This window comes from Panthera tigris, chromosome C1 (assembly GCF_018350195.1).
Source record: "Panthera tigris isolate Pti1 chromosome C1, P.tigris_Pti1_mat1.1, whole genome shotgun sequence".
NCBI classification, from domain to species: Eukaryota; Metazoa; Chordata; class Mammalia; order Carnivora; family Felidae; genus Panthera; species Panthera tigris.
In genome coordinates, this window is record NC_056667.1 from 146329568 (window position 1) to 146352417 (window position 22850).

Below are 22850 nucleotides of genomic sequence, written 5' to 3' on the forward strand. Positions count from 1 at the left end.
GTAGACAGGTTTTCCTGAAAGAGAAAGGAAAAACACCTAGATTCTCTTCCCTCAAACTCACCCATCTAAGAAGACAGCCCTTCTCCTCTGGTGGCCAACTTGCCACCCACTCCCACTATTTTGTCTCTTTCAAACACATCCCCAATGTTAGTTATAGAAGACCCCTCTTCCACGTTGCCCAAATGTTGGAAGGTGACCCTATTCTCAACTCAAGCCAATCGTAGTACCTCTAATCCCCTTGCAAGTGATTGGTTCTAGAATTCAGCTTTCAGCACAGCATTATTATAGAATGCTATAGAATGCACAGCATTATTCTAGATCCTGCAATTGGACCAGGGATGGGCACATGATACAAACTAGCCTAATTAGACTGAATAAGACGTTTGCTTGAACAGTTGGAAAAAAGATTTTCTAATGAGGAAGCATTTTGTTCAAGGACTGAGAGTAGCCATCTTCTAACTGCAGAAGAGTCAGTCTGAAGAAAAAAGCCTTCCCCTAGAGGCTGAGAAGAGGCAAAGAAGAGCAGAGAAATAGATTTCCAGCTCTAATTATAACAGGTTTGCTCTATCTTTGTTCATTTGTTTTTGTTGTTGTTTTTTAATTTTTTTTTTTGAGAGAGAGACAGACAGAGTATGAGCTGGGGAGGGGCAGAGAGAGAGGGAGACATAGAATCTGAAAAGGGCTCCAGGTGCTGAGCTGTCAGCACAGAGACCGACGTGGGGCTGGAACTCGCGAACCGCGAGATCATGACCTGAGCCAAGGTCAGACACTTAACTGGCTGAGCCACCAAAGCACGCCTGTTGTTGTTGTTTTAATTATAAAAGAAACTAAATTTCCTTATTGTTATTTAAGCTAGGTCTATCAGCGTTTCTGTCATGTCCAGGTAAAATAATTCTTACCAATAAAATACTCAAATGTTGTTCCCACGGGTTAGTAAAAGTTGCCTCATGAAAACCTAAAGATGTAGGACTAAATCTTCACCCACCAGTGCTCTATTTTAACTTATTAATGCTGCTCTTAAAGTATGTGCCCTTCACTGGACAGATTGCTCCAGACACTGTGCTACTGGCAGCTCCCAGAACTCATCACAGTGTCTTCTACGGAATACACTGTAAGCAATCATTTATTGAGCAAATGCAGATGGAGACTGCATTAACATTTTCAGCAGACACATAATAGTTGTCACAGTAAGTTCAGATAAACTAAAACCCCTAGAACATTTTTTACATAAACTAATGTCAAAGCTGTCTGTCTCTACCCTGTGTCTGAGCAGTTGCATTGTGTATGGAATTTTCTTTTTAACATTTTTACCTAAATAAAGGCCTTGATATTTATTGCTAGCCAGTTATATCTAGGAGATTCCAGCCTGGTGGATTCCAGCTCAGTTGAGATTATTTTTTTTTAAGGATTTATTTATTTTATTTATTTATTTATTTATTGAGAGAGAGAGAGAGAGAGAGAGGCAGAGGGAAAAAGAGATAGAGAGAGAGAGGGAAAGAAAGAGAATCCCAAGCAGCTCCACGTTCAGCACGGAGCCTGATGTGGGGCTTGATCTCACGACCCAGGATTCAGGACCTGAGCCGAAATCGAGAGTTGGAGAGTCAACTGATGAAGCCACCCAGATGCCCCCAAGATAATGTTTAATAGCAATGTTATCATTTGTCATGTCAGCTATTCTCCCTATTTTGGCATCAGCTTCAACAAAGATATACATTCCTTCTGTATTTTCATATGAATCAAATAGCAAAATATTGACTGAAACAGTGGCAGTAAGAGAAGACTCACTCTAGGTTCTCTCATTGTTTGCTAGGAGTAGTCACTCTAGTCCTCTCCATGCATTCCTGACTTGGCTGGTAAAATAAGAATTCCTGCCTTTCTAGAAATGTCAGGTTTATAACTTCTGCCACTTCTAGTCTACTCCCTCTACTTCTGCCCATGTTTGGTGATTAGTGACTTTTGGAGAAACACTGAAAATAGCCCGAGTGCATCCTCTCTGAGTTCTTCGGAGTTGCCTCTGCTCTAGGAAACTCTTCTCCACCAAACACTGAGCTGTCTGCTCAGGGGTGACCTGTTGTGGCCCAGCTATGCCATGACTGGATAGCGTTGAAATATCAGGAACTGTTAGGGGAGAGATTGTGGGCATATACCCAGTCAGGTTCTTCCATCAGTTTAACCAAAAACAAGGACTGGGTTTTTGTTTGTTTTTTTTTCTTTATTAGGTTGACACCTACATTTATTTATCCATTGCTTCAGAATCTAGGCACATAAGAACAATTTGTTATTAACTGCCTGTTTCCAAAGATTCTTTTTTTTTACTTTTTAAATTATCTCTACACCCAATGTGGGGCTCAAACTCACAACCCTGAGATCAACAGTTGCATGCTCTACCTACAGCCAGGTACCCCAAACAAAGCTCAGGCTTTTTCTCATTGTTCAGCCTACAATTGATTGTTCAACAGCTTTAAATGTATCAAAATATATTACTATTCAAGACTTTCAACATAATCAGGATTAAAGACAGATCTATGATATTCCCCTAATCGGACAACATGATAGTCCAACTAAAAAGTGAAAAGTAATGAATTAGGTACGACTTATTCCGAGCAAACACATCATAGTTTGAAATGATTGTTATCTTCGTTCAGGCTGCTATAACAAATTACCCTAGACCGGTAGGCTTGAACAACAGAAATTTATTTTCTTACACTTCTGGAGGCTGGAAAGTCCAAGGTCATGGTGCCAGCGTGGTCAGGGTTCTGGTGAGAGTTCACTTTTTGGTTGGCCATCTCATGTCCTCAAACAGTTGGGGTTGGCAGAGGAGGGGGTGGAGAAAGAGAGGGAGGGAAGAGACAGAAAGCTCTCTGGTGTCTCTTCTAAGGGCACTAATTCCATCATGATGGCTGTATCCTCAGGACCTAATTACCACCCAAAGGCCCTGTATCTTAATCCTATCACATTGGGGATTAGGGTTTCAACATATGAATCTGGGAGAGTAGACAAACACTCAGTCCATAGCAATTATTGTGTTCTTATAAAAACTTACGAGTTATCTGCTGTTTAGCAAAACCTAGATGAGTATTAAAAAGAATTAGCCTTCAAGTTATACATTGGTATTTTCCATGATTCTCACTTTTTCTCCGTTCTGATAATCAGACTACTCTTTATCTTGTCTTTTAAAGCCACTCCCATGAACCACAATTCCTCTAAGATTTCTGTGGCTGTCAAATGGGACTTGCATTTCCTTCAGTCCCTTGGAATGTAATTCCCAAGGTCCAGAGACGTGAATTCAAAAAAACCAAACAGATGAATTCCTACCAAATCTTGTCTCTTGAGAAAATTAAAACAAACCATAGCAATTGTCACTCCAAGCTGTCAACTGCCTGAGAGATTCAGAGATCCATGGTCGGTAATCATTTGTTACTTTGCTGAGCATCTGGTCTGGCCCACTCTCATAAGTGGTAGGTGGCATCAGTTCGCCTAGCTGGTGACAGCCTAGTCACCTGCCCAATGTCCCCATCTCAACCATGTGTTCTGTGTGTACTCTTTATCTCATCATGGTGATTACAACCGCTCTGTCTTTATGAAAAAGATGCTGGGGGAAAACGTGATTTCTTATTGCTATGATGGAAATCAAAAAGGTCTAAAGAAAAGATGGCAGTCCTGAATTTAAAAGCTTAAACATGTCTTGAGTCAAATGTCTCACGAATGCCAGTGAACTCAAGCACTTTGATGGCATGATGGTTTCTTGAAATGTTGATTTGTAATGTGTTCTCTGTATTTTCCTTCTCCCTTCATTTCAAGAAGGTGGTTGGCCTACCGGTTGGCTGAACCTGAAGCTATATCAGAATAACTTTGTTTCTTATCTTCTGGGAAAAGCTGAGCTTGTTGAAAAGTTTATGCTAAGAGTTCTAGAGAAGATCAGAGAAGAGAGAGAAAGAGATTTTGCCCAGGCAGGAAAGGGTTAGGATTTGATGGGCCCATGATGCCTTTTACCAAGAGAAGTGGCAAGACCACAAGAGGACATGGCTTCTAGCCTCACTGTATTCTGCAGCCACAGAGAGCACCTGGCTTGTATGGACCACGTGGGGTGAACAGAGAAAATAACAAGAAATCATGTGGCCTGAAGATTAGATATTTTGGAGAAGAATGCTAAATTCCATCAATATCTACTTCACCCATCCTTCCTGGATACACAAGTCAATTCTTCTTATCTGCTAGTCCCCTTCCATTTAATTAGAGCCAAGTGCCTGAGTCTGGCTGAAGTAATGTACACCACATTTAGGCCTGCCCCTTAAGGATGTCTCCATGATCTCCCCATTACCACCTTAAATCACTTTCTGGTCTGAGTGGCAGGAAGCAAAGGATTGCAAAGCCCAGAGGATGATTGGAAGATCCCATGATGGAAAGATTCCCTGAGTTACCACTTGACAAGAGCTGCCCAGCATGGCTACCTGACCAGGAATATCCATGTTGGACTTCATGCGAGTAAGGGACAAACCTCTTATCCTAAGAGACTGTGATCTGGAGTTGTTTTTTTTTCTTACACAATAACTAGCTTTAATTGCCCTGCCTAATTCAGATGTCTAACCCCTTGCTCCCATGCAACACATACCTCTCAGAGGCTTATATCTGGTATAGAGCAGGATACCCAAGTAACAGCTGAGATAGAGCTGTTTGCTGGTTCACTGGGATCCTAAGAGTTGCACTGAACTTGATGTAAAGGAGACACGCTACTTTAAAAGAAGATTTGACGTTGCAGGCCAAGAGTTTTATCTCATTTCTCCATCTGAACTCCTCTTTCTTTCTGGAAGAGACGCAAATGGTAGAGTCCGGCCTCCCTAACAGACAAGACTCTCCACAGCACACCTAACTGTGATTCTTCCTGCCAAGGTAGGCACCAGCTTTCTGGCCTCCCGCTTTAATTTCCAGCCTTTCTTGGTCCTTCCAGGGTACAGGCGTGAGCCTCAGAGGTCTGGAGGGCAAAGAGTTATGCTTTCTTTTGGGGGCCGAGGGGGGAGGCTTTTTGCTTCTTCAGTCAATTAATGAGATCAAAATTTCAACTTGAGGCTGCTCTGCCCCCGTCTCTAGCCCGCGCTATCACCTGAAATACTGCCCGCCACACACATGCTTTTGACAGCAAGAGCCGCTCAAAAGCCTCTCCATGCCTCTATTCCAGGAATAATCCGAGGAAAGGGTTGCTACCTGTAAAAGCTGTGAGTGCCGAAGCCCTCCCTGTCCGCTGCTTCAAAAGAACAACTACCCTCAGTCTGCCTTTATTTTGCATTATCGCTCTTCTTTTTCAATGAAAAGTCCCTGCTCTCTATTCATTATAAAGAATAAAGAGCTTTTCAAGTGTGAGTTGCTCAACCCAGAAGGGAACAGAGCTATTTTTAAGAGGGTTTCAACTCAGAGCTGTTACACAGGCCAGCCTGCCAGCAGAAGAGGTCTTCCAGGGAGGCCGAAGGCAATCGCGGCCTCTCGTCAGGAGGGGATATGCAGGAAGGAAGCTCCTGGGGCAGAAATATTCTAGCTCTCTGGCCCACAGACAGCCCTGGTGCCTTCACACCTGGCTCCTCCAGGCAGAACCTCACAAGGGGGTCGGGGGAGTATTTTTTATTCTCACCCATTTGGGGTTTGCCTGCTGCCTTAGGTTTCTCACATCGACTTCCTCCAAATAGGAAACAATCTGCTTGATTCTCATCCAGGAGCACAGAGAGGAGGGGGGCCGCCTTTATGTCCTCTCCTATCTTCGTCAAGCCATATGCAACTGGCAGCCACCACACTTCTCTCAGTGGGAAGAGGATAATCAGAGCTGGATTCCTGAATGAAAGGAGGAACATGCAGAGTCGCCTGCCTCTCGCCCAATGGCAGTGGAATCCTTGTGGCCTGAGTCAGTCCAGAGCTCATCTGAAGCCCGCGCCCTTTAGGGAGCGGGATGGGCTCTCAGATTCAGAGTCAGAGGGGCGTGGGTTCAAACCTCGCCTGTCGGGCCCCTGTTCTCTTAGGGTAAATGAGGATAACACTACCATCCTCTCAGAGGCGTTGTGGGGAGGGCTACCCATCCTACAGTGGCACACGCATGTTCATCATGGATCTGGGGGCTGGAAAGGTATGCTCTCTAATTTCTTTGAAGAACAGAAAATGGTGCTGCTGGATGACAGAAGAGATATTGACAATTTTATAGGAACTAATGATTCAGGAGGATTGAGATGGCTTTCTATTCTCACATTACATTAAGCTTCTCCAACAGAGAGAAGGGGCAGGGAATTGAAACTATCCCATTGTTCTGGTAGCTTTGGGGAGTAGAAGACATGCGTGTATCCTAAATGATGAGAGGGGACAAAAATATCAACTAGTTTCCTACAAAGAATTGCCAAAAGAAATAGAGAAACTTTTGTCATTACAATATACCTTGCACCATGGAGGTACAGAACTTATAGAGTCATCTTCAGTAAATTTTTTTAAGGGAAAGTAATAGCCAAGAAAATATAGGCTATTGGACCCAAGGGCAAAGATAACACAAAGATATGCAGGTATAGGGTTATACTGTTAGAAAGATGGGGCAACCAATGAGGCTCTGAGCTTCCAGTAGGCCAAAGCAGAAAGGGAAATATTATGTTACCAAATGTATATCTTTCATGAGGAACCCCCTACTGCTACCAATTCCTCATCCTTTTTTATCATAAGATTCATGAGCATGGATAATTATCTTCAGGAAGAGAATACTTGGGGAGTTTCACTACGGCCTCTTTCAAGTATTTGATGGGCTGCCAAGTACAAAAAGGAAAGATTGCTTTGGGTAATTCCAAACCACAAAACTAGAATCAATGAGTGTAAGTTAAAGGGAACAGATTTTGGTTAAAAATAAAGAACTTTCTAACAATTAGAGTTGTCCATAAATGGAATGAGCTGTCTGGCAAAGAAGTGAGCTCCCTGTTACTGGAAGTGATCAAACAGAGGCTGGCTAACCATCTGCTAAGGATAAAAAGGATTTGTACATAATGAGAGAATTATGCAACAACATAATACAAGGCTCTTCATGACAGTTTTATTTATAATAGTGGGAAAGAAAATAGAATCAACCTAAATGTCCAACAGTAGGGGATTAGATTATTATGGTACTCTCATATGATTTATTTATTTTTTACAGATTTTACAGATGTTAAACATCAATCAAATGATGACATGGGAAATGCTCATAATCTGTTACTAAGTGAAAAAAAAAACAGGCTATAATAGCATATATATTGTGATGCCATTTTGTCAAAAAAATATTTGTGTGTGGAAGAATAACACTAAAAAGTCCATACATGAAAACATTAATAATGATTGCCATTAATGTTTGAATTATGGGTGATTTTCCTCTTCAGAGCTTCTCAGGGTTATCCAAGTCTTGTATGTTGAGCACTTACCACTTATGTAAGTGGGAGGGGGGGTGGGGGGAGTAAAAAGAAAAAAAACCTCCAAAATCTCTTATTCACTAGTAGCTTCAACTAGATGATCCCTACAGTTTTTCAAACCTAAGATTCTATGATTTGTATTTTAAGTTTACGTTGATTGTTTTTCTCATAAAGTAACTTGTCTTTAAAAAAGATTTTAGTCAAATATAAACGCCCTCCCCCCCCCAAATATATTGGCTTAAATCATAAAGTTTGGGTATAATCAAATATATTTCTGACTGCCATGGCCATTTTCATCTGAAGTCTCTTTTGAAAATATTTGGGATATAATTTTAAAAGTCTATACAGGAGAGTAGAAAGAGCTTATGAATTGGAATCAGACGCTGCTGGGTCTCAAATTTTGGTTCCATTACATACCAGCCTTAATTTCCTCAACTTTAATGTGGGATAATAATAATAACTAAGATTCGTTTAAGATTCACTACGTGCCAGACACTGGTTAAGTGCTTTACATGCAATGGAATCCTCAATAAAGTCCCCTGAGGTGAATTCTATTTTCCTTATTTTTCAGATGATAAAACTAAAGCACAGAGAATTTCTATATCTTGCCAAGATCAGACAGCTCTAAGTGATGGAGGAAAAATTCAACCTCAGGTAGTCTAACCTTAGGAACCATGGTGTTAACCACTATACTATACTGCCTTAGAGAGTTGTGGAAGGATTGATTAAATTAACACACATAAAATGCCTAGCAGAAAAGCAGGCAGTCAGCATGTTAAGTTTCTCCCTAAACTTTTCCATAGCTATTTGGCCCCAGAAAGACTTTTGATTGTCTTCTCCAAGAATGCATTCAATGAATACACTGGAGAAATGTTGACTGTATGGTAGGCAGTCTTACAACAAGTTCATTATCAATGGCATTGATGTCAAAATCAGAGATATTAGAAATCATGTCCCACAGCATTCATTCTGGGACTGATTCTTTAATATTTCATCAATGATTTACATGGATAGAACAGAAAATAAGCTCCTAAAGCTGACAGATGATACATGCTGTTAGCAGATGACACCCATCGTCAGTTAGGAGGGCTAGCATCCAGGACAGGATTAGAATTCCAAATGGTCTGGCAAGATGGAGAAGAGGTGGAGGCAAAAAGAATGAACTTCATTAGCAACTAGCACAGAGTAATACATTTATTAAGAGGGAAAACATTATACCAGCATAGCAAGGGCAGTGACTAACAATGAATAATTGTTGCTGGAAAGAGTTAATGGTTAAAGTTGCTCATAAGCTGGAAGTGAGACAGAAAAGTCAAGTCTGATTCTGGAAATGTACTGAAAAAATAAGACTTTGTTGGAGTAAATCAATTTCCCCATTATATACCATATTTGAAACACTCTTTTGAGTCCTGTGTTTTTTTTCCCTCAATATTGTTCTGGACTTATTGGAAAAGGCATACAAAAAGTAAAGGAAATTTTTACAATTACAAAATACAACCCGAGGGAATAGTGAGGGAACTGAGATCTTTTAGTTGAAGACCAGTCAATTGCTGACAATTCATTTCAGAAATGCTTACTGAGCAGTATCTATATGCCAGCCTTTGTGCTGGGTGCTGGGAGACAGAGAGAGTCAAGATCTGGTTTCTGCCCTTGAGAAGCTTAAAGACAAGAGAATAATCACTCTTAGGTTTATAAAGACTGTTATTTAGCTCTGATATTTGTGTCATTCCTGGCTAACTCCTATGCATCTCTTTCTTTTATCTCCCCTTCTTTCCCTCATTTCCTCTTCTTTTTCTTCCCTTCTCTAGATGTTAGGTCTGTGATTGGAGCCCACTAGCATGGCAGGTGAGCTAGGTATATTCAGTAGCGTCCCATTTGAGACTTTGCCAGGATACTAAGATCTTTTCTTCTTCCATCTCAAAATATTTCTATAAACATCTTTCACCCTTCACAAACTTCCAATAACATTTCAGGCAATGAAGCAAGGCTGGGAGAGAGAAAAGTAGGTTGTCAGATGCAGAATAGATCAGTTTGGCTGGAGAGAATGCTAGAGTAGGTATATTATGAATTTTATAATATTAAGGAATTTTAACTTCCTCTTATTGGTGACAGAAAGTCAATGAAAGTTTGTGAGAAAGGGAGTGACAAGATCAACTTATGTTTTAGCAAGAGTGATCTTATTGTGGTAGACGGAATGGGTTCTTAGCAGACCGACTGGAGGAAGAGTCTTGTTAGAAGGTGGTTATTAAGCTATAAAAAATGACCAGGATTAGGCAGTAAAGTTAAAGGAGGCAGAAGATATGCAGACGTGAGAGACACTGTAAAAGAAAAATCAATAAGATTTGATGCCTAAGTAAATATGAGCATCAAAGGAAAGAGAGGAATTGAAAACAACCCATAGATAGTAGACAAGGGGTTTGGAAATAAAAATGTCATTAACCAACCGGGACAGTGGGAAGGTCAAGATGTTTGAGGTAAGGCAGTCATGATGGGTTTAGGGCCAGACAGGTTGTCTTTGTGTTGATGGAATATATACATAAAAACCATATATCCAATGGTGAGCTAGGAATAGATTTTCTAGATCATCCTCACAGAGGTAATAGTATGTCCTGGAAACCTCCACCTGTATATCCCACTGACACATCACACTCTGCATGCCTAAGACTGAACTCCACTGTCATTCACAAACACGAAACTCAATTTGTGTTTTTCCTCAAGTTAATCATGCTTTTATAAACACCCAGGCTACCAAACTCAGAGTCATCTCTGGCACCTTCCTCTCCCATCCTTTCCACTCCCACAAGCAACTAGCCACTAAAACAATCAATTCTAGGAGCAAAATATGTTGTATATCAATTCCTAGTGCCATAGTTAATGCTTGCATGGTATGTTCTCTTAACTATCACACAATTTTATAACAGGTTTTCATGCCACGTGAGTCTGTATTTTTCCACTGGCTACTGAATGAAATTCAAAGTCTTCCGGAATGAACATACTTGTCCAGTCTAATCATTGAGTATGTCTATACATACCCAACCTGAAAAAGCCCCACAAGCTTCCCTGCCTTTATTTAATGATGTCAGGCATTTGTATGCCTGGGTTGCCTTTATTGATGATGTTCCATTACTTTGGAATAAAGTTCTCTACTCAAGGAAAATCTTTCAATTTCTGAGTCCTGTGCTAGCCCCATTATGAGGGCTTCTCATTGCTTGTTCTCTTCACTCATGTTGTTTTCTTTGAAAGCAAGAGCCTGAACCAGGGAGGTGGAAGTAGATGTGGGGAAGAAGCAAAGTAGGTAATAAAAGTCTAAGCAAAGGATTGTGGGGAAGATGGACACAGAGAAGGGAGAAGTTCAAGATAAAATGATAGTCTTGGCCAGGCCCAGTTAGCTGGAGAGAATTATCATGTCTCCCTTGACAAAAGGGAAGAAAGAAAGAAAGAAAGAAAGAAAGAAAGAAAGAAAGAAGAGGGGAGGGGAGGGGAGGGGAGGGAAGGGAAGAGAAGGGAAAGGAGGGGAAGGGAAAGAACAAAAGAAAAAGATTAATTTGGCTTTGAGTATGTTTGAGTTGAGAGATCAGCAATGAACCCAAATTGAGTTGATAATTAAAAAGACTTTCAGAAATGAAAAGAGTGGTTGAAGCTAGAGAAAAATATTTGGAATTTACACGCAAAGAGATGATACCAGATGTGTGGGGAATAAAGGGATAGAAGATTCTGTTAGGGAAAAGGTTGGCCTGAGGTTAGACTATAAACATGTTATCAGAGTTCCAGTCCAAAATGTCAACATAGGAAGACCCTGAACTCACTTCCTCGGTGGACACACCAAGTCTACACCTATTTATAAAGCAATTCCTCCTGAAGAAAAAAATAGACAAAGAAAAACAAACAAACAAAAACAAAAACAAAAACAGACCAAATAGAGAATGGCAAGAGAGATGGAAGCAGGGTAACAAAGGGAAACCCCGTCTGCCCACATGGTGAACTATAGTAAAGAAGGGACGTACAGGGACCATCAACAGATTCATCTGCGCTGGGGCACAGAAAAAAAAGCCATGGTTTAAAAGGGCAACTAGAATATAGAGGAGCCATCTCTAGAAACCTGCCAAACAGCAGGAGAGTTGCTGGAACTCTTTCCAGGTCAGAGGAACTGATGAGTGCCAGAGTTTACATTTGCCCTCTACCTTGATTGTGCAGACAGGAGCAGAGTACCAGGCACCATAGCTGGCCTGCCACCTCAGCAGGGCCCCAGGCCCCTAGCCCACACCAACCCCAAATGCCCTACGGCACAGGAAAAAAAAAAGGTGTAGTCTAAAAGAACAACTAGAACACAGAAGAACTAACATTAGAGCCCTGCCAAATGGTAAGGGAGCTGTTGGAACTCTCTCTGGGTCAGACAGGCTTGCAGGTGGCATGGTTTACATTCCCCTTCCACTTTGAGATGGGAACAGGATTCTGGATATCATAGCCAGTCTACCATCTCAGTGGGACCCAGGTCCCTAGCTCACATCAGTCCCAGCTGTCCCACCAAGGCAGCCCCAGCTTACTGGGAAACCCCTGGTCAGCTCTCACTATAGCTCTAGCCATCTCACCAAGATGACATGCATGCAAAATACCCCGAACACTTCAGGCCGACACCACTTCAGCTCCAGATGACTGGCTAGAGCACCCGCAGAACAGAGCATCTCAGGACCCCATGGCCCGCACCTGCCTCAACTCTATCTGTCTTGCCACAGCACCCCCTGCACAGAGTGCTTCAGGATCCCTGGTCCACAGCCCACCTTAGCTCCAGACTCTTTCCACTAAGGTGCCCCTGCATGGAGCATCTGGCTTACACATGTCTCAGCTTCAGCTGCCCTGCCAGGTCTCCCCTGCATGGAGCACCCTGAAATACCTGAGCTTGCATCCACTTCAGCGTCAGCTGTCATCCCAGGGTGCCCTCAATACAGACATCCCTGGCCTGTGCCCACTTCAGCACCAGCCATCCCACCAGGGCAGCCCCAGCACAGAGTGTCCCAGGACCCCCTGCCCATGCCAGCCACAGCTCCAGGCAGCCAGACAAAGTCACCAGGCATACACAGTTTACATAGGGTACAACCATACACAGAATCATTTCTTCAAGTTTAGGACCAGTAGCTGTCCCATTCATAGAAACAAACACAGAAAGTCAAGCAAGATGAGGAGACAGAGGAATATGCTCCAAATAAAAGAACAAGACAAAAGCTCAGAAAAAGAACTAAATGAAACAGTGATAAGCAATCTACCTGATAAAGAGTTCAAAGTAATGGTCATGAAGGTGCTCTTCAGACTAGAGAGAAAAGTGGGTGAAGTCAGTGAGAACTTCAACAAAGAGAAAATACAAGAAAGAACCAATTAGAGTTGAAGGATACAATAACTGAAATGAAAAAAATACATTAGAGGTAATCAATAGCAGATTAGAGGATGCAGAAGAACAGACCAGCAATCTGGAAGATAGGGTAATGGAAAGCACCCAGGCTGAAGAGCAAAAAGAAAAAGAATTAAAAAAAAAAAAAAAGTAAGGATAGGTTAAGGGATGTCTTAGACAACAGCAGTGAACAAACACTTGCATTGTAGGGGATCCCAAAAGGAGAAGAGGGTAAGGGGACAGAAAAATTATTTGAAGAAATAATACTTGAAAACTTCCATAATCTGGGGACGGAAGTAGACATCCAGGTTCAGGAAGCACAGAGAGCTCCAAACAAGATAAACCCAAGGAGGTCCACACCATGACCTGTAATAATTAAAATGTCAAAGATTCAAGATAAAAATGCTGATTCCTTACCCAGAACTATAAAATTAAAAGGTCTGAGTAGGCATGAAAATCTGCATTACAACAAGCCCTCTGTGTTGCTCTATGCTTACCATAGTTTTTAAAGAGCTATTTGATATTAGAATGATGGATTTTAAATTCCTTAAGGTTGCTTGATGCATGTAAGAATTTATAATGAAGTGTGTGTATATATGGTGGGGATGGGGAGTGATGGATGGGGTAGGAGTGCTGAAGTTTGACAGACCTGGTAATCTGGGAATTGGTTATGAAAATGACAGTTTTCTTGAGGCTGGAGAGTGTGGCATTCAGATGGGATGACAGAGAAAAGGTATGTGAACAGGCACTGGTAACTGAGTTGTCTTATATGTATGAGTAGTGCTTGTTGGCTATGTTTCACTGCATAAGTCCCTCTGTGAAATAAACCCTGTTATGGTGATTGTTTTCAAAAACTATTGTGAGAAATAAACCAGAGAGACAAACATATAATGAAAAACATGTACTTACATTTGACCAATTCCTAAAAGATGAAAGTTGATACTTTTTGGAGTATGGTATCATTTTAAAGCCCAAATATCACATGAGTCATTGTTTTCGATAACTTTTATCACTACCAATCACTCTCAAACAAAATATATAACTTTAACTTAACAAGCTATAACTATCAGGTTAAACAAATTTAATAAACTAGCAGTTTATCTAATTTCTTAAATTTGTTAGCTCCAGTACCTATTAGTCTTAGAACTTCTCTCTTCAGAAAGATAAACAAGCTTTAAATATAGACAATATATAGTGAAAGCTTGCCACTCTATAAAAATTTGCCACCAATTGTAAGCTTATCTATAAAGAGCATAGTTATGAGGGAAAAAAAGAAAAAGAAGAAATGTGGCTGTCACCCTCAAAAATTTATTCATGCCCTTTGTGGTTCCCTCCCTCTCATCCCTCTTCACCCTCCACTTGGTTCCAGGTGACCACTGAATCTGCTTTAGTTATTGTAGATTAGCTTGCATTTCTAGAATTTTATATAAATGGAATCATATGGTACGTATGTACTCTTGTTTTCATCCGACTTCTCTCACTCAGCATATTATTTTAAGATTTATGCATGCCATAGTGTTTGTAAATAGTTCACCCATTTTTATGGTGGAGTTGTATTCCATTTGTGTGACAATACATTTATGTTAATCCATTCACCTATTGATGGACATGTTAATTGTTTCCAGTTTTTGGCTATTACAAATTAAGCTTCATTAAAACACACACACACACACACACACACATAAAACATGTTACTAGTTTCTAAGATGAGAGGAGGAATTCTGAGTAGCAAAAGAGCCAGACAAAGACTGGCCACTGAGGTAAAATTACACATTTTAGTTTTCTAAAAAAGTAACTTTTTTGTCTTTAACGTGTTATGGAAACTAACAATTTCTGAGACATCATACTTGTGATTTGAGGAAACTGCCAATCCTCTGCTCAATTGGGTCCCTTTTGATTAGAAATTGTGAAAATTCATCATTTTTCTTCCAAAAGAGGTATTCTATTCTTATGTGAGGGTATCTAACCAAAACCAACAACCAAATATCAGGCCGTAGAATTTTTTTTTTAATTTTTTTTTTAACGTTTATTTATTTTTGAGACAGAGAGAGACAGAGCATGAACAGGGGAGGGTCAGTGAGAGGGAGACACAGAATCTGAAACAGGCTCCAGGCTCTGAGCTGTCAGCACAGAGCCCGACGCGGGGCTCGAACTCACGGACCGTGAGATCATGACCTGAGCCAAAGTCGGACGCTTAACCGACCAAGCCACCCAGGCGCCCCAGGCCGTAGAATTTAAAGAGAAGTGTGTTAGTAGGAGCTGTTTTCACATCATCTAATAACATACTGGGGTGGGGGACTGGAATAAAATGTGTTAAAATGGATTCAATTTGACCAAAATACAGCTTTTGAAAGAACTTCTTTTTAGCACAGGGCTTCTTTGTTGTTTTTAGAGGAATTTATTGAAATAAAAATATTATAAAAATACATGCTTGTTGTAAAATGAATCCAAACAATCCATAAATAAAGAAGTAAATATGAAAGCCTCATCATGTAAGCAAGTTGGCCTATACCCTCATAAACTTTTCAGAATACATACATAATTATATATATATTTTTTTCTACATATGACTTGTCCAACTTCCACCATCTCATTTCCTCTAAAAATAACAACCTATAGCAATTAAAAATTACATTTAAAAAGGTTACATTTCTACAGGACACCCACACGTATCACATTTCACATTTGTTACATTCTGACCCTTACTCTGATGGTAGAAATGGGCAGGGTAGGATTATTGGTGCCATTTTATAGGCAATATTATTCACGCAAAGTCTCAAGGCTACTTGTGCTGAAGAAGTTGTGACTTGAGTCCTCCATACCAAAAAACATGTTTCTTTACTACATCACACTGTTCCCCACAGTGGGATTTCCACATCTGAGTCTTCTCAGCCTCAGCTAAAGTGTTCTACAGTGTACATCAGATCAAAACCTGAATTAGGATATAATTTTGAACATCACCATGTAGTTGCCTACTAGCTTTCTTTAGATAGGAAAAGAGTGGCCTTCCAAACTTAATCTACCAAGTATCTGGATTACATCTTGAAGTGATGACAATGGAGGGTATGATGAAAATTCTACAGGACTCCACACTGATGTTTCTATATATAACCTAACTTTATACATAAATATTTCTGGCAATGGGCACATTCACTACTGAACAATATGCTGGTAAAACAAAACAAAACAAAATAAGACAAAACAACACAGTGGGCCCAAGGAAGAGTCACTTATGCTAAACTTCACAACACCAATCTGAGACTTAACCATAGTTTCTGCTCTCCCAGAAATGGATTCTTAAATCATTCAATCAGGAATCGCCTGATGAGCACCAGTTAGGGTATTCTGCCTGATAGAGCCCCATCCCTTAAAGGAAAGTAACCTTGCAATAACCAACCCACTTTTTTGCCTAGTAAAAAAAGAGCTGCTCCCTTCTGCCTATCAAAGTCTATCATTTTTTAAGTTTATTTTTATTTTGAGAGAGAGAGAGAGAGAGAGAATCCCAAGCAGGTCTGCACTATCAGCTCAGAGCCCAATGCAAGGCTCGAACTCATGAACCATGAGATCATTAAAATTCTACCATTTTGTACAGCTCCGTGGAGCCCTATTCGGTCTGCTAGTTTGGATGCTGCTTGATTTGAGTTTATTTTTGCCCAAATAAACTCTTAAAATTTTTACATATGCCTATGTTTATCTTTTAACAGTTCTAGTGAAGGGAAATTGGTAGAAGAGATGCAAGAGGTAATACAGAGGAAAAAGCGCTACTATATTTCATTTCTGAGAAACACTTTTCCCCACATCTTACTACTTAGAAATAGGCATTCATCTTACAAATCCATGGATCTTTGATTTGGTGAAGAACACTAAACAGAGACTCATTAAAACTGGACTCTTGTCTAAATTCCGATAGTTCCCCATTTGGGGAGGGGCATTTAATCCCCCAGTATTGTGAACAAGACATGACATACGTAATGCTCACTGCAGGCTACGCAGGAATTGCTCTTAATAACTAACATTTATGGAGGGTTTGCCCTGTTCCAGTTACCGTTCTTAGCACATTGAGAGGATTTTCTCATTTTAATCCTCATAGCAAACCTCTTAGGAAACTCCTATAAATATCCCAGTTTTATAGATGAGCAAAGTGAGATTTAAAAGGTTCAAATGAATGTAGCTATAGGTGAAAACTGGTAAGTGGCAGAGCTGGGAGTTGAAGAAGGAAGTACAAGGCCAGAGGCTCCCCCACTAACCCCAATACTATTGACCTACTTGCTAGCTATGATTTCACCTCATCGCCTTTTTATTTTCCTTCTTCCTGTTCCATTCCTCCACAGGTTTACTGCTGATCCTGATTTATTATAGACTCAGATGCCTTTAGGATTATACACGTAGAAAGAACTGGTAAAGTATGATCAGTGTTAGGGATAGTAAACAATATGATTCTCAGCCTGGGCATGTGCACACACACACACACACACACACACACGTTAAACAACACATCACATTAAACCGAAAACCAAACGAAATAGCCATGGACTAGCTTTTTAAAAAGTAATACAAATTAAATTTATTAGGGATCCTTGGAATGTCCAAAAAAATGTGTTGATTTCAGCTACCAGTATGGGAACTTTGATTAAGTCTCCAAGTAATCATATCTATTCCAGATGGATTATAGCAACACCTGCAAAAACTCCAGTAAACCTAAGGAAAGAAGGTGACTCGAATGGATCTATAAGTCCCTAAAGAGGAGGTCTCCAAAATGACATTTTTATTGAGCACGTCCTATCAAATAACAGGTACTTTTGTTTCATGCATCTTCTCCTTAAACCATTTCTAAGAAGGAGGACTAGAGGGTCTTGTTTTTTTGGTTACCCACTTAAGGCTCTAGGGAGTGAATAACTTGCCCAAGACTTTCAAAGCCTCAGCTTTTCCTGTACACTCACGGGGTCAGAGATGGATGTATCATTAAGCCAATGAAGACCCTCAGTTCTTTCCAAAGCCCTGAATCTGTTTTTATTCATAGTTTTATGTTCTCTTTCTTTAAAAGAGCCCTCCAAACTGTTTAAACATTATGGTCCCTCAAAACACAGATCCATGCTGTAGGGAGGGGAGTCAAAAGGCTGTGCTAACAGCTATCTTGAACGAGTCGCCCTCTGATTCCAGCTCCCTCCCAGTTGAAGAGAAAGCCACAAACCGCACAATCTCTGGCCCATCTCAGAACTGTGGGAATTTATACATCCTGTACTTCTCCTGAGAGAAGCATCTAGCTCTCTGCTGTTCACCATGCAGAGACACTTGGAGGACAATGTTGACTATATTTTTGCAGCCTTGGTTTTTCTATTAATTGCCAAGTTGCCCCTAGCCTGCAGGAAATGAGATGCCAAAAGGAAGGGGAGTGGATCCCTTCCAGACCTCTACAACTCTCAGATTATACTAAACCAGTAGCAAAAACCCTCTTTAGCATTTGAAAGGGAAGGCAATTGTATTGCTAAGCCTCACTCTACCGCCTCCAGACTTTTCTCAGCCAGAGAACAAAGGGAAAAAAGCAAACACCACTTCACACTCTTATTCATTGGAGGTTAAAAGAGACCTCCCACTATACAAAAGTCCTTCTAAAGGTCAGTTTGGGAGTGTATTGAGGAGGGCACTGGCTGGGGAACAAAATGTTTACCATCACTCTCAGGCGGCTGCTTCTGTTTTTCTTTCAGCACGTGCACGGGGTACATCTGTCAGAATTGGACGTTTTCATCCCCAGTTAGCTTGCTGGTGGTCAAATTATGCTTCCTTGGCCCTCCTCAGTCTTTTGCAGATTCTTAATTCCAGTTGAACTAAGAAAGCAGGGCCACCGCGGGCCAGGACAACTCCCTGGGGACTGTTATTCATTCATATTCATTGAGTCAACAACTACTCATTGAGTACGGAACATGTGTCAAGCACTGTTCTAGGTGCCAGAAGGATGTAACAACACTAGAGCTGATGCAGTTGTCTTAGAGCTTCCATTCAATGCGGAAAGCCTGACATTAAACAATAAAACATGCACACCATTTTTTTTTTAACTACAACTGTGATAAATATCTGAAGGAGCACAGTGTGCAAAAAGAGAGGTTAACATGAGAGTGGCTGACCTCACAAGGCCTGTAAGAGAGGGGGACTTCTTTGAGGAAGTGAGTGGGAGTTAGCTATGTGCCAGAGAAAGTTGTGATCATGCTGGGTATCCCAGGCAAAAAGTCCCTGACTTGGGAAAAAGATGGCTGGGCACAGAAATTGGAAGACTAATGTGGCTAGAGCCCAGAGGGCAAGCCAGAATGCAGCTGGAGATTGGTCAGGAGGGGAACTTCTATAAGGTGTCTATTCTGTAGGCTTTTGCCTTCTGTCTCCAAGGCAACAGTGAGGAGGGGGATCTTGGGGGGGGGTTAGTTACAGGATTTAATAAGGGAAGTGACTTATGAGGTTTGTAGTGTCAAGAAAGAGTTTTAGGGGCAAGACACTGATCCAGGGAAACCAGTTAATAAGCTATAGCAAAAGTCAACATGAAAAGTTCTCAAATTTTAATTAATTGCCTGGGAATCCTGTTACAATGCAGATTCTGATCCAGGAGTGATCTGGGGTGGGGACTAAGATTTGCATTTATAACCCAGGTGCACAGGTGCTGGTCTGGAGATATACCACAAAGTTTCTACTAGCAGTTTTATTATTTTAAAGTTTATTTATTTATTTTGAGAGAGGTATAGAGCTCTCAAGAGTGGAGGAGGGGCAGAGAGAGAGAGAGAGAGAGAGAGAATACCAAGCAGGCTCCGTGCTCAGTGCAGAGCTGGATGTGGGGCTCTTCTCATGCCAGTAAGATCATGACTTGAGCCTGTACCAAGAGCCAGATGCTCAACAAACTGAGCCACCCAGGCGCCTCTCTACTAGCAGTTTTAGATTAAGGTGTTTGCAGTACAGGTGAAGAAAAGCAAACAAACTTGAGAGCTATTGTGTGGGAAGTGAAACAGGTCTCTGACTTGGGTGACTCTAGTGGAAGGGAATTGTATTCTTGGAGATGGACTGTACCAGAAAAGAAAGAGCAAGTCTGGGTGGCAGGTGAAAAGCTCAGTTTTGGACATGTTGAGTTTGATATGTCTGAGGAATCTCTAAAGAGGCTATGTTACATATGAATATGAAGCTCAAGAAAGAAGAAGAAACTGGGGATACAAATTTAGGAGTTATCAATAAGTAGATGGCATATGAAACCATGAAAATGGATGCTGTCAGCATAGGGAGAGGGTATACAGCAGGGGTCACAAACTCAATTTTGACCTGCTGGCCATCTGTTAGTCCTCTCTTAACTATTTTGGGAAGAGAAGAGTCCCAAGGTGAAGCAAGTATTTAACAACTGAGTGAGGAGGAGAAGCCAGTAAAAAAAATTGAGAAGAAAATGTCAAAGATGAAAGAAAACCAAGTTGCTATCCAACAGCCAATGTCTTTCTTCTTTGCTGACAGAACAGATTTGAGACATGGAGATGGCTTGGTATTAAAAAGATAAATCCTCTCTGTAGTCCCTGTGGCTGAGTTGTGGTTGATCTAAACCAGACATAATCTCATGCCACTCTGCCCGAAGATTGTACCAGTTGTGGGCTCTGACCAATGAGAAAAAATGGCAAAGGATGTAGTGAGTGGGGAATTCATGGAAGGCATTTTTCTTTATTATAAAAAAAGAACAAGAAGAACTTCATGCATGGTGCCACTGCGCATCCCCAACCCCCCTTTACTGTTATGAACTTAGACATGGTGTCAGAGCAATGTCAGGCATCCTAAGGCTGAGAGAAAATGAAATGGGGGTGATAACTCAACAGTAGAGGATAGCGAAATTAAAAACAAAAAGTGTCCATGTTGTCGATGACATAGCTGGGCTGCTTAGCTGCTCTGGAACTACCTCCTTCTACTGTTTTTGTTAAGTGAGATGATAAATACCCATGCTACTTAAGCCACAGGTAGGGGATTCTGTCACTTGCAGCTGAATGTATTTCCAGGTGTTAATTAGTGCATGTTGTGTAGTGACATTGTGTTGTGTAGACCTGGAGTTAGATAGATGTGGTTCAGATAGATAGTGTTTAACTTTGGACATTTTGTGTGTTTCCTCATCTGCAAAATGGAGATAATAATAGTATCTATCCCAAGAACTCTCCTATACTGTTGATGGGAGTGTAAATTAGCAAAACTACTCTGTAATTTGGCAGGATTTACTAAAACTGAAAATGCATGAAGCCTAAAGCCCCACCATTCTCCTTCTAGGTAAATCTTAGAGAGACTCTTGCCCAATGCATTGAGGGACATATACAAGATTACTCATTGAAGCGTTTTTTGTAATAGGAAAGAATTAACAACAGGGAGAAATACATAGATATCTATCTATACATAGATTCTATCAGGGGGAAATATATAGATAAGCTATAGTATATCCATATGATAGTATACCATGGAGCAGTTTAAACAGATGAACTAGCTCTCTCTATATATATCAACATGGATGGGTCTCAGAAACATAATGCTGAATAAAAAAAGCAAATTGCAGAGTTAGACATGCAGTATGATCCATTTATATATATTTTAAAAGCAGACACTACACTACATATTTTTGTGGATCTGTAAGTCTATGGAGAATAGATTGGAACAACATATATTCGATACACTCAGGAATGAGGGATAAAGAAGATAAGAAAAAATAGGGGTCATGTCTAGACAGATGATTATATCATGCCAGTAACGGGAAAGAATGACTGACTGAATCAATTCAATTCTGTGCATCTGCAGTTCAACCTTAGAAACAAAATAAAACAAAACAAAACATAATAGTATCGCTCTTCTAGGATTAAATGACATCATAGATCAGTGGCTCACAGTAAGGGCTTAACAAATGGTGGTCATCATCATTATTATTATGTCCACTTGCTGTCTCTGCCTTTTTGCTTTCTATAGGCTCTTTCTATTACAACAATCTTAGATGGGGAGTTTGGTTGGGTACTACACTCTGGGCCTAAATGTCCAATTCCCATTTATTGTTTGGAGGCCTATAACAGCAAAAGGCTTGGTTTCAGCCAGGTGTTGATGTGCATTAAGACTACTCTAATGGGTTAAAAAAAAAGTGCTATAAGGCCCACCCAATGGCAGCCCCAACCTACTGATGTCCCAAATAACCACAAAGAGGGGAACACCTTGCTCTTGTGACTCCTTGCATTTTGCATACATAGCTTGTTTAATCAGAACTAGATTGAGCAAAACAAGAAATTTACTGATGCATGTGAAAATTGGAAATTTCAAGAAAAGAACTGGCTTCAACTTTTTCAACCGAATTGGAGGATTTCCACTGCCTTGTACCTACCTACATCTGCTATTTCCACGGCTGAGATTTCTGTTGCTTGCAGTGCTTACTTCCAGATACCTGTTTTGAACCAGTCCTGCAAGCTACTGGAAGAAGCTCTGAATCATCTAGGTGGAAAAAGGAAGTTAGTGGAAGCATACTCAATAGCTCACAGAATTAAAGGAAATGCTGAGAGCCATGTGTTGGGAAGAAAGGGAAGGAGGGAGCTATAGGGTCTCACTGAGGAATACATTCTCTTTCCTTAGTTGTGACATGGGAATAGTACAGCTCCACCTACCTAGAGTCCCTCTGTCATTCTCCCTGAAGAAAGAGTCTGGTGGATTAATTCGTGATGGGGCACCTTGTAATCGACTGTCCTATTAAGACTCCATAGAATTGTAAGGAGTAGTCGCCCCAAAGACAAGCTACTTCCAATACAAGGGGAAGGATGCTGGCTAGCAAAAATGATAAATGTCTACTACACTGTTAAATATTGTTTAGGAATTCCAAAGGTCATACATGGAAAGATAAGATATTACAACTTCATTATCTGCTTGTTTAATGACTTGGGGAACTAACTTCACAATTCTTTTCTTTTCTCTCTTTCGTACTGGCAAAGTGGGGTTCATGACACATACTCCTTTCTTAGGTCACCAGATGTAAGTCTCAATAAATTTATACTAACTCTGAGCTGGAAAGGGTCTCAGATCTCTTAAGGTATTGATTCTCAATC

At 40.7% G+C, this 22850-nt stretch overlaps 1 long non-coding RNA gene across 2 annotated transcripts; it reads left to right on the forward strand.

Moving 5' to 3' along the window:
- Positions 1–327: 327 nt before the first annotated feature.
- LOC102955500 lies at positions 328–18813 on the forward strand. Of its 2 annotated transcripts, XR_006220727.1 has the most exons (4): positions 328–557; positions 7972–8054; positions 17445–17576; positions 18489–18813. It is a non-coding gene; the product is annotated as an uncharacterized LOC102955500 (long non-coding RNA). The 2 variants fall into 2 exon arrangements; XR_006220726.1 differs by lacking the exons at positions 17445–17576; positions 18489–18813 and adding an exon at positions 10322–10547.
- Positions 18814–22850: the final 4037 nt, after the last annotated feature.